Genomic DNA, 15532 nt, shown 5'->3' with positions numbered 1-15532 from the left:
CTAGAGAAATATATTGAACAAAAAATATAAATGCAACATGTAAAGTGTTGGTCCCATGTTTCATGAGCTGAAATAAAAGATCCCAGAATTTTTCCATACGCACAAGAAGCTTATTTATCTCAAATGTTGTGCACTAATTTGTTTACATCCCTGTTAGTGAACACTTTTCCTTTGCCAAGATAATCCATCCACCTGACAGGTGTGGCATATCAAGAAGCTGATTAAACAGCATGATCATTACACAGGTGCACCTTGTGCTGGGGACAATAAAAGGCCACTTTAAAATGTGCGGTTTTGTCACACAACACAATGCCACAGATGTCTCAAGTTTTGAGGGAGCGTGCAATTGGCACGTGCTGACTGCAGGAATGTCCACGAGCTGTTGCCAGAGAATTGAATGTTAATTTCTTTATCATAAGCCCCCTCCCAACATCGTTTTAGAGAATTTGGCAGTCGTCCAACCGGCCTCACAACCTGCAGACCAGGTGCAACCACGTCAGCCCAGGACCTCAACATCCTGCTTCTTCACCTGCCGGATCGCGTCTAAGGTGGGTGCTGAGGAGTATTTCTGTCTGTGGGGAAAAACTCATTTGGCTGCACCCCTGCCCAGTCATGTGAAATCCATAGATTAGGGCTTAATGAATTTATTTCAATAGACTGATTTCCTTCATGAACTGTAACTCAGTAAAATCGTGAAATTGTTACATGTTGCGTTTACATTTTTGTTCAGTATACAGTATAAACATATCTATCTACTATATATATATCAGTGGGGAAAAAGTATTTAGTCAGCCACCAATTGTGCAAGTTCTCCCACTTAAAAGATGAGAGAGGCTTGTAATTTTCATCATAGGTACACGTCAACTATGACAGACAAAATGAGAAAAAAATCCAGAAAATCACATTGTAGGATTTTTTAATGAATTTATTTGCAAATTATGGTGGAAAATAAGTATTTGGTCAATAACAAAAGTTTCTCAATACTTTGTTATATACCCTTTGTTGGCAATGACACAGGTCAAACATTTTCTGTAAGTCTTCTAGGTTTTCACACACTGTTGCTGGTATTTTGGCCCATTCCTCCATGCAGATCTCCTATAGAGCAGTGATGTTTTGGGGCTGTTGCTGGGCAACATGGACTTTCAACTCCCTCCAAAGATTTTCTATGGGTTTGAGATCTGGAGACTGGCTAGGCACTCCAGGACCTTGAAATGCTTCTTACGAAGCCACTCGCTTCGTTGCCGGGCGGTGTGTTTGGGATCATTGTCATGCTGAAAGATCCAGCCACGTTTCATCTTCAATGCCCTTGCTGATGGAAGGAGGTTTTCACTCTACCATAAAGGTTATGTCATCATCATGAAAGTGGAAAAGGATATGTGGCGTTTGGACACATCCCTCTTCCGAATTAACAAAGAAATAGCTCGGAATTCATCAAAAGCTTTTCCATGACAGAGTTTTATTTACTTATTAGTTATTTTATTTTGGTTATTGGGTGAAAAACATCCATGTAATGGGTGAAAAGAAAGCAAAGAACAGAAAAGAGTGACATGCTGTATCTTGCACATTGAGAGAACATTATTCTTGTAGTAGTTCACGCCTACTACCAAACCCCCATCATTAACAAATGTCTTGTGGAATAAAACTTGTTTTACCTTCATTACACTGGATTACAATTACAAATAGACACACTGTAGAGTAACACAGAAAATCCCAAACAGAAAAGACAGACCCAACAGTATTGTTGGTGTACCAGCAGAATCAGTCAATGACAGAAATAAAGCTTTGTTTGTACACACACTGTAAAGAGTATTAGGCGTGGTAGCAGGCTAATTCTACCATATTCTACCAGGCTTTGAAACGCTTTGTGCTGGTCTTCGAACAAAGGCCCATCTGCAGGCTTCGCAATGGGCACTCTCATGGGGGGACCTTCATCATCTTCATCATCAAAATGATGTCTGTTTTTCTTTCCCAGGTTCTCGTGGTAGCACTCGATACGAATCTTCTCCATCAGTTTCTCCAGTAGGACTTCAAGTTTCTCCTCACTCGAAACTGGCCTCCTCCATAAGAGCCTCATCACACTGCCTGCATTCCTGACGTAAGCGTCGCACTTTAACCATTCCCTGCCCTACGATAGACGCATGGAAACACCACTTGCACCCGGCCAGAGGACCAACTTCTGTTACACTTGGAGCACCTGAACCTTGATGTGGAAATTGGAGAAATAAGGAAAGTGGGTTTCAGACACAAGCAGTTCTTGGAGAAATAGGGAAAGTGGGTTTCAGACACAAGCAGTTCTTGAGAAATAGGGAAAGTGGGTTTCAGACACAAGCAGTTCTTAGCAGGGCAATTGTTAAAATCCACTACGGTGCTGTTGTGTTACTCAACTTGTGTTGTACTTTGGAACTATTCTTTTTGTAATTCTACACCAGGCACAGTCTGTGTTTACAAATAAAACCTTATTATTAGAATTACAAAGAATTCAGTCTGTACCATTGTGTAGAATTACAAAGAATTGCATTCAAACATACTTTTTGAGAGGGCTACATGAAATCTAGAGAAATATATTGAACAAAAATATAAATGCAACATGTAAAGTGTTGGTCCCATGTTTCATGAGCTGAAATAAAAGATCCCAGAATTTTTCCATACGCACAAGAAGCTTATTTATCTCAAATGTTGTGCACTAATTTGTTTACATCCCTGTTAGTGAACACTTTTCCTTTGCCAAGATAATCCATCCACCTGACAGGTGTGGCATATCAAGAAGCTGATTAAACAGCATGATCATTACACAGGTGCACCTTGTGCTGGGGACAATAAAAGGCACTTTAAAATGTGCGGTTTTGTCACACAACACAATGCCACAGATGTCTCAAGTTTTGAGGGAGCGTGCAATTGGCATGCTGACTGCAGGAATGTCCACGAGAGCTGTTGCCAGAGAATTGAATGTTAATTTCTTTATCATAAGCCCCCTCCAACATCGTTTTAGAGAATTTGGCAGTACGTCCAACCGGCCTCACAACCGCAGACCAGGTGCAACCACGTCAGCCCAGGACCTCAACATCCTGCTTCTTCACCTGCCGGATCGTCTAAGGTGGGTGCTGAGGAGTATTTCTGTCTGTGGGGAAAAACTCATTTGGCTGCACCCCTGCCCAGTCATGTGAAATCCATAGATTAGGGCTTAATGAATTTATTTCAATAGACTGATTTCCCTTCTATGAACTGTAACTCAGTAAAATCGTTGAAATTGTTACATGTTGCGTTTACATTTTTGTTCAGTATACAGTATAAACATATCTATCTACTATATATATACAGTGGGGGAAAAAAGTATTTAGTCAGCCACCAATTGTGCAAGTTCTCCCACTTAAAAAGATGAGAGAGGCTTGTAATTTTCATCATAGGTACACGTCAACTATGACAGACAAATGAGAAAAAAAAATCCAGAAAATCACATTGTAGGATTTTTAATGAATTTATTTGCAAATTATGGTGGAAAATAAGTATTTGGTCAATAACAAAAGTTTCTCAATACTTTGTTATATACCCTTTGTTGGCAATGACACAGGTCAAACATTTTCTGTAAGTCTTCACAAGGTTTTCACACTGTTGCTGGTATTTTGGCCCATTCCTCCATGCAGATCTCCTATAGAGCAGTGATGTTTTTGGGGCTGTTGCTGGGCAACACGGACTTTCAACTCCCTCCAAAGATTTTCTATGGGTTTGAGATCTGGGAGACTGGCTAGCACTCCAGGACCTTGAAATGCCTTCTTCGAAGCCACTCCTTCGTTGCCGGGCGGTGTGTTTGGGATCATTGTCATGCTGAAAGACCCAGCCACGTTTCATCTTCAATGCCCTTGCTGATGGAAGGAGGTTTTCACTCATACCATAAAGGTTATGTCATCATCATGAAAGTGGAAAAGGATATGTGGCGTTTGGACACATCCCTCTTGAATTAACAAAGAAATAGCTCGGAATTCATCAAAAGCTTTTCCATGACAGAGTTTTATTTACTTATTAGTTATTTTATTTTTGGTTATGGGGTGAAAAACATCCATGTAATGGGTGAAAAGAAAGCAAAGAACAGAAAAGAGTGACATGCTGTATCTTGCACATTGAGAGAACATTATTCTTGTAGTAGTTCACGCCTACTACCACACCCCATCATTAACAAATGTCTTGTGCAATAAAACTTGTTTTACCTTCATTACACTGGATTACAATTACAAATAGACACACTGTAGAGTAACACAGAAAATCCCAAAACAGAAAATACAGACCCAACAGTATTGTTGGTGTACCAGCAGAATAAGTCAATGACAGAAATAAAGCTTTGTTTGTACACACACTGTAAAGAGTATTAGGCGTGTAGCAGGCTAATTCTACCATATTCTACCAGGCTTTGAAACGCTTTGTGCTGGTCTTCGAACAAAGGCCCATACTGCAGGCTTCGCAATGGGCACTCTCATGGGGGGGACCTTCATCATCTTCATCATCAAAATGATGTCTGTTTTTCTTTCCCAGGTTCTCGTGGTAGCACTTGATACGAATCTTCTCCATCAGTTTCTCCAGTAGGACTTCAAGTTTCTCCTCATCGAAACTGGCCTCCTCCATAAGAGCCTCATCACACTGCCTGCATTCCTGACGTAAGCGTCGCACTTTAACCATTCCCTGCCCTGACGATAGACGCATGTGAAACACCACTTGCACCCGGCCAGAGGACCAACTTCTGTTACACTTGGAGCACCTGAACCTTGATGTGGAAATTGGAGAAATAAGGAAAGTGGGTTTCAGACACAAGCAGTTCTTGGAGAAATAGGGAAAGTGGGTTTCAGACACAAGCAGTTCTTGGAGAAATAGGGAAAGTGGGTTTCAGACACAAGCAGTTCTTAGCAGGGCAATTGTTAAAATCCACTACGGTGCTGTTGTGTTGTACTCAACTTGTGTTGTACCTTGGAACTATTCTTTGTAATTCTACACCAGGCACAGTCTGTGTTTACAAATAAAACCTTATTATTAGAATTACAAAGAATTCAGTCTGTACCATTGTGTAGAATTACAAAGAATTGCATTCAAACATACTTTTTGAGAGGGCTACATGAAATCTAGAGAAATATATTGAACAAAAATATAAATGCAACATGTAAAGTGTTGGTCCCATGTTTCATGAGCTGAAATAAAAGATCCCAGAATTTTTCCATACGCACAAGAAGCTTATTTATCTCAAATGTTGTGCACTAATTTGTTTACATCCCTGTTAGTGAACACTTTTCCTTTGCCAAGATAATCCATCGACCTGACAGGTGTGGCATATCAAGAAGCTGATTAAACAGCATGATCATTACACAGGTGCACCTTGTGCTGGGGACAATAAAAGGCCACTTTAAAATGTGCGGTTTTGTCACACAACACAATGCCACAGATGTCTCAAGTTTTGAGGGAGCGTGCAATTGGCATGCTGACTGCAGGAATGTCCACGAGAGCTGTTGCCAGAGAATTGAATGTTAATTTCTTTATCATAAGCCCCCTCCAACATCGTTTTAGAGAATTTGGCAGTACGTCCAACCGGCCTCACAACCGCAGACCATGTGCAACCACGTCAGCCCAGGACCTCAACATCCTGCTTCTTCACCTGCCGGATCGTCTAAGGTGGGTGCTGAGGAGTATTTCTGTCTGTGGGGAAAAACTCATTTGGCTGCACCCCTGCCCAGTCATGTGAAATCCATAGATTAGGGCTTAATGAATTTATTTCAATAGACTGATTTCCTTCTATGAACTGTAACTCAGTAAAATCGTTGAAATTGTTACATGTTGCGTTTACATTTTTGTTCAGTATACAGTATAAACATATCTATCTACTATATATATACAGTGGGGGAAAAAAGTATTTAGTCAGCCACCAATTGTGCAAGTTCTCCCACTTAAAAAGATGAGAGAGGCTTGTAATTTTCATCATAGGTACACGTCAACTATGACAGACAAAATGAGAAAAAAAATCCAGAAAATCACATTGTAGGATTTTTAATGAATTTATTTGCAAATTATGGTGGAAAATAAGTATTTGGTCAATAACAAAAGTTTCTCAATACTTTGTTATATACCCTTTGTTGGCAATGACACAGGTCAAACATTTTCTGTAAGTCTTCACAAGGTTTTCACACACTGTTGCTGGTATTTTGGCCCATTCCTCCATGCAGATCTCCTATAGAGCAGTGATGTTTTGGGGCTGTTGCTGGGCAACACGGACTTTCAACTCCCTCCAAAGATTTTCTATGGGTTTGAGATCTGGAGACTGGCTAGGCACTCCAGGACCTTGAAATGCTTCTTACGAAGCCACTCCTTCGTTGCCCGGGCGGTGTGTTTGGGATCATTGTCATGCTGAAAGACCCAGCCACGTTTCATCTTCAATGCCCTTGCTGATGGAAGGAGGTTTTCACTCATACCATAAAGGTTATGTCATCATCATGAAAGTGGAAAAGGATATGTGGCGTTTGGACACATCCCTCTTGAATTAACAAAGAAATAGCTCGGAATTCATCAAAAGCTTTTCCATGACAGAGTTTTATTTACTTATTAGTTATTTTATTTTGGTTATTGGGTGAAAAACATCCATGTAATGGGTGAAAAGAAAGCAAAGAACAGAAAAGAGTGACATGCTGTATCTTGCACATTGAGAGAACATTATTCTTGTAGTAGTTCACGCCTACTACCAAACCCCATCATTAACAAATGTCTTGTGGAATAAAACTTGTTTTACCTTCATTACACTGGATTACAATTACAAATAGACACACTGTAGAGTAACACAGAAAATCCCAAAACAGAAAAGACAGACCCAACAGTATTGTTGGTGTACCAGCAGAATCAGTCAATGACAGAAATAAAGCTTTGTTTGTACACACACTGTAAAGAGTATTAGGCGTGTAGCAGGCTAATTCTACCATATTCTACCAGGCTTTGAAACGCTTTGTGCTGGTCTTCGAACAAAGGCCCATACTGCAGGCTTCGCAATGGGCACTCTCATGGGGGGGACCTTCATCATCTTCATCATCAAAATGATGTCTGTTTTTCTTTCCCAGGTTCTCGTGGTAGCACTTGATACGAATCTTCTCCATCAGTTTCTCCAGTAGGACTTCAAGTTTCTCCTCATCGAAACTGGCCTCCTCCATAAGAGCCTCATCACACTGCCTGCATTCCTGACGTAAGCGTCGCACTTTAACCATTCCCTGCCCTGACGATAGACGCATGTGAAACACCACTTGCACCCGGCCAGAGGACCAACTTCTGTTACACTTGGAGCACCTGAACCTTGATGTGGAAATTGGAGAAATAAGGAAAGTGGGTTTCAGACACAAGCAGTTCTTGGAGAAATAGGGAAAGTGGGTTTCAGACACAAGCAGTTCTTGGAGAAATAGGGAAAGTGGGTTTCAGACACAAGCAGTTCTTAGCAGGGCAATTGTTAAAATCCACTACGGTGCTGTTGTGTTGTACTCAACTTGTGTTGTACCTTGCGGAACTATTCTTTGTAATTCTACACCAGGCACAGTCTGTGTTTACAAATAAAACCTTATTATTAGAATTACAAAGAATTCAGTCTGTACCATTGTGTAGAATTACAAAGAATTGCATTCAAACATACTTTTTGAGAGGGCTACATGAAATCTAGAGAAATATATTGAACAAAAATATAAATGCAACATGTAAAGTGTTGGTCCCATGTTTCATGAGCTGACATAAAAGATCCCAGAATTTTTCCATACGCACAAGAAGCTTATTTATCTCAAATGTTGTGCACTAATTTGTTTACATCCCTGTTAGTGAAAATTTTTCCTTTGCCAAGATAATCCATCCACCTGACAGGTGTGGCATATCAAGAAGCTGATTAAACAGCATGATCATTACACAGGTGCACCTTGTGCTGGGGACAATAAAAGGCCACTTTAAAATGTGCGGTTTTGTCACACAACACAATGCCACAGATGTCTCAAGTTTTGAGGGAGCGTGCAATTGGCATGCTGACTGCAGGAATGTCCACGAGAGCTGTTGCCAGAGAATTGAATGTTAATTTCTTTATCATAAGCCCCCTCCAACATCGTTTTAGAGAATTTGGCAGTACGTCCAACCGGCCTCACAACCGCAGACCATGTGCAACCACGTCAGCCCAGGACCTCAACATCCTGCTTCTTCACCTGCCGGATCGTCTAAGGTGGGTGCTGAGGAGTATTTCTGTCTGTGGGGAAAAACTCATTTGGCTGCACCCCTGCCCAGTCATGTGAAATCCATAGATTAGGGCTTAATGAATTTATTTCAATAGACTGATTTCCTTCTATGAACTGTAACTCAGTAAAATCGTTGAAATTGTTACATGTTGCGTTTACATTTTTGTTCAGTATACAGTATAAACATATATATCTACTATTTATATACAGTGGGGGAAAAAAGTATTTAGTCAGCCACCAATTGTGCAAGTTCTCCCACTTAAAAAGATGAGAGAGGCCTGTAATTTTCATCATAGGTACACGTCAACTATGACAGACAAAATGAGAAAAAAAAATCCAGAAAATCACATTGTAGGATTTTTTATGAATTTATTTGCAAATTATGGTGGAAAATAAGTATTTGGTCAATAACAAAAGTTTCTCAATACTTTGTTATATACTCTTTGTTGGCAATGACACAGGTCAAACATTTTCTGTAAGTCTTCACAAGGTTTTCACACACTGTTGCTGGTATTTTGGCCCATTCCTCCATGCAGATCTCCTATAGAGCAGTGATGTTTTGGGGCTGTCGCTGGGCAACACGGACTTTCAACTCCCTCCAAAGATTTTCTATGGGGTTTGAGATCTGGAGACTGGCTAGGCCACTCCAGGACCTTGAAATGCTTCTTACGAAGCCACTCCTTCGTTGCCCGGGCGGTGTGTTTGGGATCATTGTCATGCTGAAAGACCCAGCCACGTTTCATCTTCAATGCCCTTGCTGATGGAAGGAGGTTTTCACTCATACCATAAAGGTTATGTCATCATCATGAAAGTGGAAAAGGATATGTGGCGTTTGGACACATCCCTCTTGAATTAACAAAGAAATAGCTCGGAATTCATCAAAAGCTTTTCCATGATAGAGTTTTATTTATTTATTACTTATTTTATTTTTGGTTATTGGGTGAAAAACATCCATGTAATGGGTGAAAAGAAAGCAAAGAACAGAAAAGAGTGACATGCTGTATCTTGCACATTGAGAGAACATTATTCTTGTAGTAGTTCACGCCTACTACCACACCCCATCATTAACAAATGTCTTGTGCAATAAAACTTGTTTTACCTTCATTACACTGGATTACAATTACAAATAGACACACTGTAGAGTAACACAGAAAATCCCAAAACAGAAAATACAGACCCAACAGTATTGTTGGTGTACCAGCAGAATAAGTCAATGACAGAAATAAAGCTTTGTTTGTACACACACTGTAAAGAGTATTAGGCGTGTAGCAGGCTAATTCTACCATATTCTACCAGGCTTTGAAACGCTTTGTGCTGGTCTTCGAACAAAGGCCCATACTGCAGGCTTCGCAATGGGCACTCTCATGGGGGGACCTTCATCATCTTCATCATCAAAATGATGTCTGTTTTTCTTTCCCAGGTTCTCGTGGTAGCACTTGATACGAATCTTCTCCATCAGTTTCTCCAGTAGGACTTCAAGTTTCTCCTCATCGAAACTGGCCTCCTCCATAAGAGCCTCATCACACTGCCTGCATTCCTGACGTAAGCGTCGCACTTTAACCATTCCCTGCCCTGACGATAGACGCATGTGAAACACCACTTGCACCCGGCCAGAGGACCAACTTCTGTTACACTTGGAGCACCTGAACCTTGATGTGGAAATTGGAGAAATAAGGAAAGTGGGTTTCAGACACAAGCAGTTCTTGGAGAAATAGGGAAAGTGGGTTTCAGACACAAGCAGTTCTTGGAGAAATAGGGAAAGTGGGTTTCAGACACAAGCAGTTCTTAGCAGGGCAATTGTTAAAATCCACTACGGTGCTGTTGTGTTGTACTCAACTTGTGTTGTACCTTGCAGAACTATTCTTTGTAATTCTACACCAGGCACAGTCTGTGTTTACAAATAAAACCTTATTATTAGAATTACAAAGAATTCAGTCTGTACCATTGTGTAGAATTACAAAGAATTGCATTCAAACATACTTTTTGAGAGGGCTACATGAAATCTAGAGAAATATATTGAACAAAAATATAAATGCAACATGTAAAGTGTTGGTCACATGTTTCATGAGCTGAAATAAAAGATCCCAGAATTTTTCCATACGCACAAGAAGCTTATTTATCTCAAATGTTGTGCACTAATTTGTTTACATCCCTGTTAGTGAAAATTTTTCCTTTGCCAAGATAATCCATCCACCTGACAGGTGTGGCATATCAAGAAGCTGATTAAACAGCATGATCATTACACAGGTGCACCTTGTGCTGGGGACAATAAAAGGCCACTTTAAAATGTGCGGTTTTGTCACACAACACAATGCCACAGATGTCTCAAGTTTTGAGGGAGCGTGCAATTGGCATGCTGACTGCAGGAATGTCCACGAGAGCTGTTGCCAGAGAATTGAATGTTAATTTCTTTATCATAAGCCCCCTCCAACATCGTTTTAGAGAATTTGGCAGTACGTCCAACCGGCCTCACAACCGCAGACCATGTGCAACCACGTCAGCCCAGGACCTCAACATCCTGCTTCTTCACCTGCCGGATCGTCTAAGGTGGGTGCTGAGGAGTATTTCTGTCTGTGGGGAAAAACTCATTTGGCTGCACCCCTGCCCAGTCATGTGAAATCCATAGATTAGGGCTTAATGAATTTATTTCAATAGACTGATTTCCTTCTATGAACTGTAACTCAGTAAAATCGTTGAAATTGTTACATGTTGCGTTTACATTTTTGTTCAGTATACAGTATAAACATATCTATCTACTATATATATACAGTGGGGGAAAAAAATATTTAGTCAGCCACCAATTGTGCAAGTTCTCCCACTTAAAAAGATGAGAGAGGCCTGTAATTTTCATCATAGGTACACGTCAACTATGACAGACAAAATGAGAAAAAAAATCCAGAAAATCACATTGTAGGATTTTTTATGAATTTATTTGCAAATTATGGTGGAAAATAAGTATTTGGTCAATAACAAAAGTTTCTCAATACTTTGTTATATACCCTTTGTTGGCAATGACACAGGTCAAAATTTTCTGTAAGTCTTCACAAGGTTTTCACACACTGTTGCTGGTATTTTGGCCCATTCCTCCATGCAGATCTCCTATAGAGCAGTGATGTTTTGGGGCTGTCGCTGGGCAACACGGACTTTCAACTCCCTCCAAAGATTTTCTATGGGGTTGAGATCTGGAGACTGGCTAGGCCACTCCAGGACCTTGAAATGCTTCTTACGAAGCCACTCCTTCGTTGCCCGGGCGGTGTGTTTGGGATCATTGTCATGCTGAAAGACCCAGCCACGTTTCATCTTCAATGCCCTTGCTGATGGAAGGAGGTTTTCACTCATACCATAAAGGTTATGTCATCATCATGAAAGTGGAAAAGGATATGTGGCGTTTGGACACATCCCTCTTGAATTAACAAAGAAATAGCTCGGAATTCATCAAAAGCTTTTCCATGACAGAGTTTTATTTACTTATTACTTATTTTATTTTGGTTATTGGGTGAAAAACATCCATGTAATGGGTGAAAAGAAAGCAAAGAACAGAAAAGAGTGACATGCTGTATCTTGCACATTGAGAGAACATTATTCTTGTAGTAGTTCACGCCTACTAACACACCCCATCATTAACAAATGTCTTGTGCAATAAAACTTGTTTTACCTTCATTACACTGGATTACAATTACAAATAGACACACTGTAGAGTAACACAGAAAATCCCAAAACAGAAAATACAGACCCAACAGTATTGTTGGTGTACCAGCAGAATAAGTCAATGACAGTAATAAAGCTTTGTTTGTACACACACTGTAAAGAGTATTAGGCGTGTAGCAGGCTAATTCTACCATATTCTACCAGGCTTTGAAACGCTTTGTGCTGGTCTTCGAACAAAGGCCCATACTGCAGGCTTCGCAATGGGCACTCTCATGGGGGGACCTTCATCATCTTCATCATCAAAATGATGTCTGTTTTTCTTTCCCAGGTTCTCGTGGTAGCACTTGATACGAATCTTCTCCATCAGTTTCTCCAGTAGGACTTCAAGTTTCTCCTCATCGAAACTGGCCTCCTCCATAAGAGCCTCATCACACTGCCTGCATTCCTGACGTAAGCGTCGCACTTTAACCATTCCCTGCCCTGACGATAGACGCATGTGAAACACCACTTGCACCCGGCCAGAGGACCAACTTCTGTTACACTTGGAGCACCTGAACCTTGATGTGGAAATTGGAGAAATAAGGAAAGTGGGTTTCAGACACAAGCAGTTCTTGGAGAAATAGGGAAAGTGGGTTTCAGACACAAGCAGTTCTTAGCAGGGCAATTGTTAAAATCCACTACGGTGCTGTTGTGTTGTACTCAACTTGTGTTGTACCTTGCGGAACTATTCTTTGTAATTCTACACCAGGCACAGTCTGTGTTTACCAAATAAAACGTTATTATTAGAATTACAAAGAATTCAGTCTGTACCATTGTGTAGAATTACAAAGAATTGCATTCAAACATACTTTTTGAGAGGGCTACATGAAATCTAGAGAAATATATTGAACAAAAATATAAATGCAACATGTAAAGTGTTGGTCCCATGTTTCATGAGCTGAAATAAAAGATCCCAAAATTAAGAAGATTATTTATCTCAAATTTTGTGCACTAATTTGTTTACATCCCTGTTAGTGAAATTTGTTCCTTTGCCAAGATAATCCATCCACCTGACAGGTGTGGCATATCAAGAAGCTGATTAAACAGCATGATCATTACACAGGTGCACCTTGTGCTGGGGACAATAAAAGGCCACTTTAAAATGTGCGGTTTTGTCACACAACACAATGCCACAGATGTCTCAAGTTTTGAGGGAGCGTGCAATTGGCATGCTGACTGCAGGAATGTCCACGAGAGCTGTTGCCAGAGAATTGAATGTTAATTTCTTTATCATAAGCCCCCTCCAACATCGTTTTAGAGAATTTGGCAGTACGTCCAACCGGCCTCACAACCGCAGACCATGTGCAACCACGTCAGCCCAGGACCTCAACATCCTGCTTCTTCACCTGCCGGATCGTCTAAGGTGGGTGCTGAGGAGTATTTCTGTCTGTGGGGAAAAACTCATTTGGCTGCACCCCTGCCCAGTCATGTGAAATCCATAGATTAGGGCTTAATGAATTTATTTCAATAGACTGATTTCCTTCTATGAACTGTAACTCAGTAAAATTGTTGAAATTGTTACATGTTGCGTTTACATTTTTGTTCAGTATACAGTATAAACATATCTATCTACTATATATATACAGTGGGGGAAAAAAGTATTTAGTCAGCCAGCAATTGTGCAAGTTCTCCCACTTAAAAAGATGAGAGAGGCCTGTAATTTTAATCATAGGTACACGTCAACTATGACAGACAAAATGAGATTTTTTTTCTCCATTTTTTATGAATTTATTTGCAAATCATGGTGGAAAATAAGTATTTGGTCACCTACAAACAAGCAAGATTTCTGGCTCTCAAAGACCTGTAACTTCTTCTTTAAGAGGCTCCTCTGTCATCCACTCGTTACCTGTATTAATGGCACCTGTTTGAACTTGTTATCAGTATAAAAGACACCTGTCCACAACCTCAAACAGTCACACTCCAAACTCCACTATGGCCAAGACCAAAGAGCTGTCAAAGGACACCAGAAACAAAATTGTAGACCTGCACCAGGCTGGGAAGACTGAATCTGCAATAGGTAAGCAGCTTGGTTTGAAGAAATCGACTGTGGGAGCAATTATTAGGAAATGGAAGACATACAAGACCACTGATAATCTCCCTCGATCTGGGGCTCCACGCAAGATCTCACCCCGTGGGGTCAAAATGATCACAAGAACGGTGAGCAAAAATCCCAGAACCACACGGGGGGACCTAGTGAATGACCTGCAGAGAGCTGGGACCAAAGTAACAAAGCCTACCATCAGTAACACACTACGCTGCCAGGGACTCAAATCCTGCAGTGCCAGACGTGTCCCACTGCTTAAGCCAGTACATGTCCAGGCCCGTCTGAAGTTTGCTAGAGTGCATTTGGGTGATCCAGAAGAGGATTGGGAGAATGTCATATGGTCAGATGAAACCAAAATAGAACTTTTTGGTAAAAACTCAACTCGTCGTGTTTGGAGGACAAAGAATGCTGAGTTGCATCCAAAGAACACCATACCTACTGTGAAGCATGGGGGTGGAAACATCATGCTTTGGGGCTGTTTTACTGCAAAGGGACCAGGACGACTGATCCGTGTAAAGGAAAGAATGAATGGGGCCATGTATCGTGAGATTTTGAGTGAAAACCTCCTTCCATCAGCAAGGGAATTGAAGATGAAACGTGGCTGGGTCTTTCAGCATGACAATGATCCCAAACACACCGCCCGGGCAACAAAGGAGTGGCTTCGTAAGAAGCATTTCAAGGTCCTGGAGTGGCCTAGCCAGTCTCTAGATCCCAACCCCATAGAAAATCTTTGGAGGGAGTTGAAATTCCGTGTTGCCCAGCGACAGCCCCAAAACATCACTGCTCTAGAGGAGATCTGAATGGAGGAATGGGCCAAAATACCAGCAACAGTGTTTGAAAACCTTCTGAAGACTTACAGAAAACATTTGACCTGTGTCATTGCCAACAAAGGGTATATAACAAAGTATTGAGAAACTTTTGTTATTGACCATATACTTATTTTCCACCATAATTTGCAAATAAATTCATTAAAAATCCTACAATGTGAATTTCTGGATTTTTTTTTCTCATTTTGTCTGTCATAGTTGACGTGTACCTATGATGAAAATTACAGGCCTCTCTCATCTTTTTAAGTGGGAGAACTTGCACAATTGGTGGCTGACTAAATACTTTTTTTCCCCACTGTATATATTTAAAAAAAATACAGCATTTACCCTTTAAATTCAAACTTTAATGTCAACTATCAGTCAAATGTATTTGATTTATCAGATACACACAATTACCTGTTGTTTTTGGTTGTCTATGTTAGCACCCCAACAGTAACACACGTTGCAAGAATATCAAAGGACTCCTACCTTGCAAATGCCCCACTGATGTACTGATGCCAGCCTGATTCCAGGCTGTTTGCCTCAATGGAATCATCAAACTCGATACGCCAGCTGTCTCTCTTATTCATCTTCAGTTGCTTGACCTTTGACTGAAAAATACTAATCCATCCTTGGTTAGTCATTGCTCTTTTGGTGAAGTAGTAGCCACAAGCGTTGACTTGTTCTTGTTATGCTTCTTCTTCACACCCACTTATACTGTAGCTAAGGATGACCTGGCAGTCATGCAATTAGCACTTTCTTACAACTGCCTTCAA

At 40.7% G+C, this 15532-nt stretch overlaps 1 pseudogene; it reads right to left on the bottom strand.

The window, feature by feature from the left end:
• Positions 1-11834: 11834 nt before the first annotated feature.
• LOC121577245 lies at positions 11835-15532 on the bottom strand (annotated as a pseudogene).

Source organism: Coregonus clupeaformis, unplaced genomic scaffold, assembly GCF_020615455.1.
Source record: "Coregonus clupeaformis isolate EN_2021a unplaced genomic scaffold, ASM2061545v1 scaf4652, whole genome shotgun sequence".
NCBI classification, from domain to species: Eukaryota; Metazoa; Chordata; class Actinopteri; order Salmoniformes; family Salmonidae; genus Coregonus; species Coregonus clupeaformis.
This window is presented reverse-complemented; position numbering and strand designations above follow the sequence as displayed.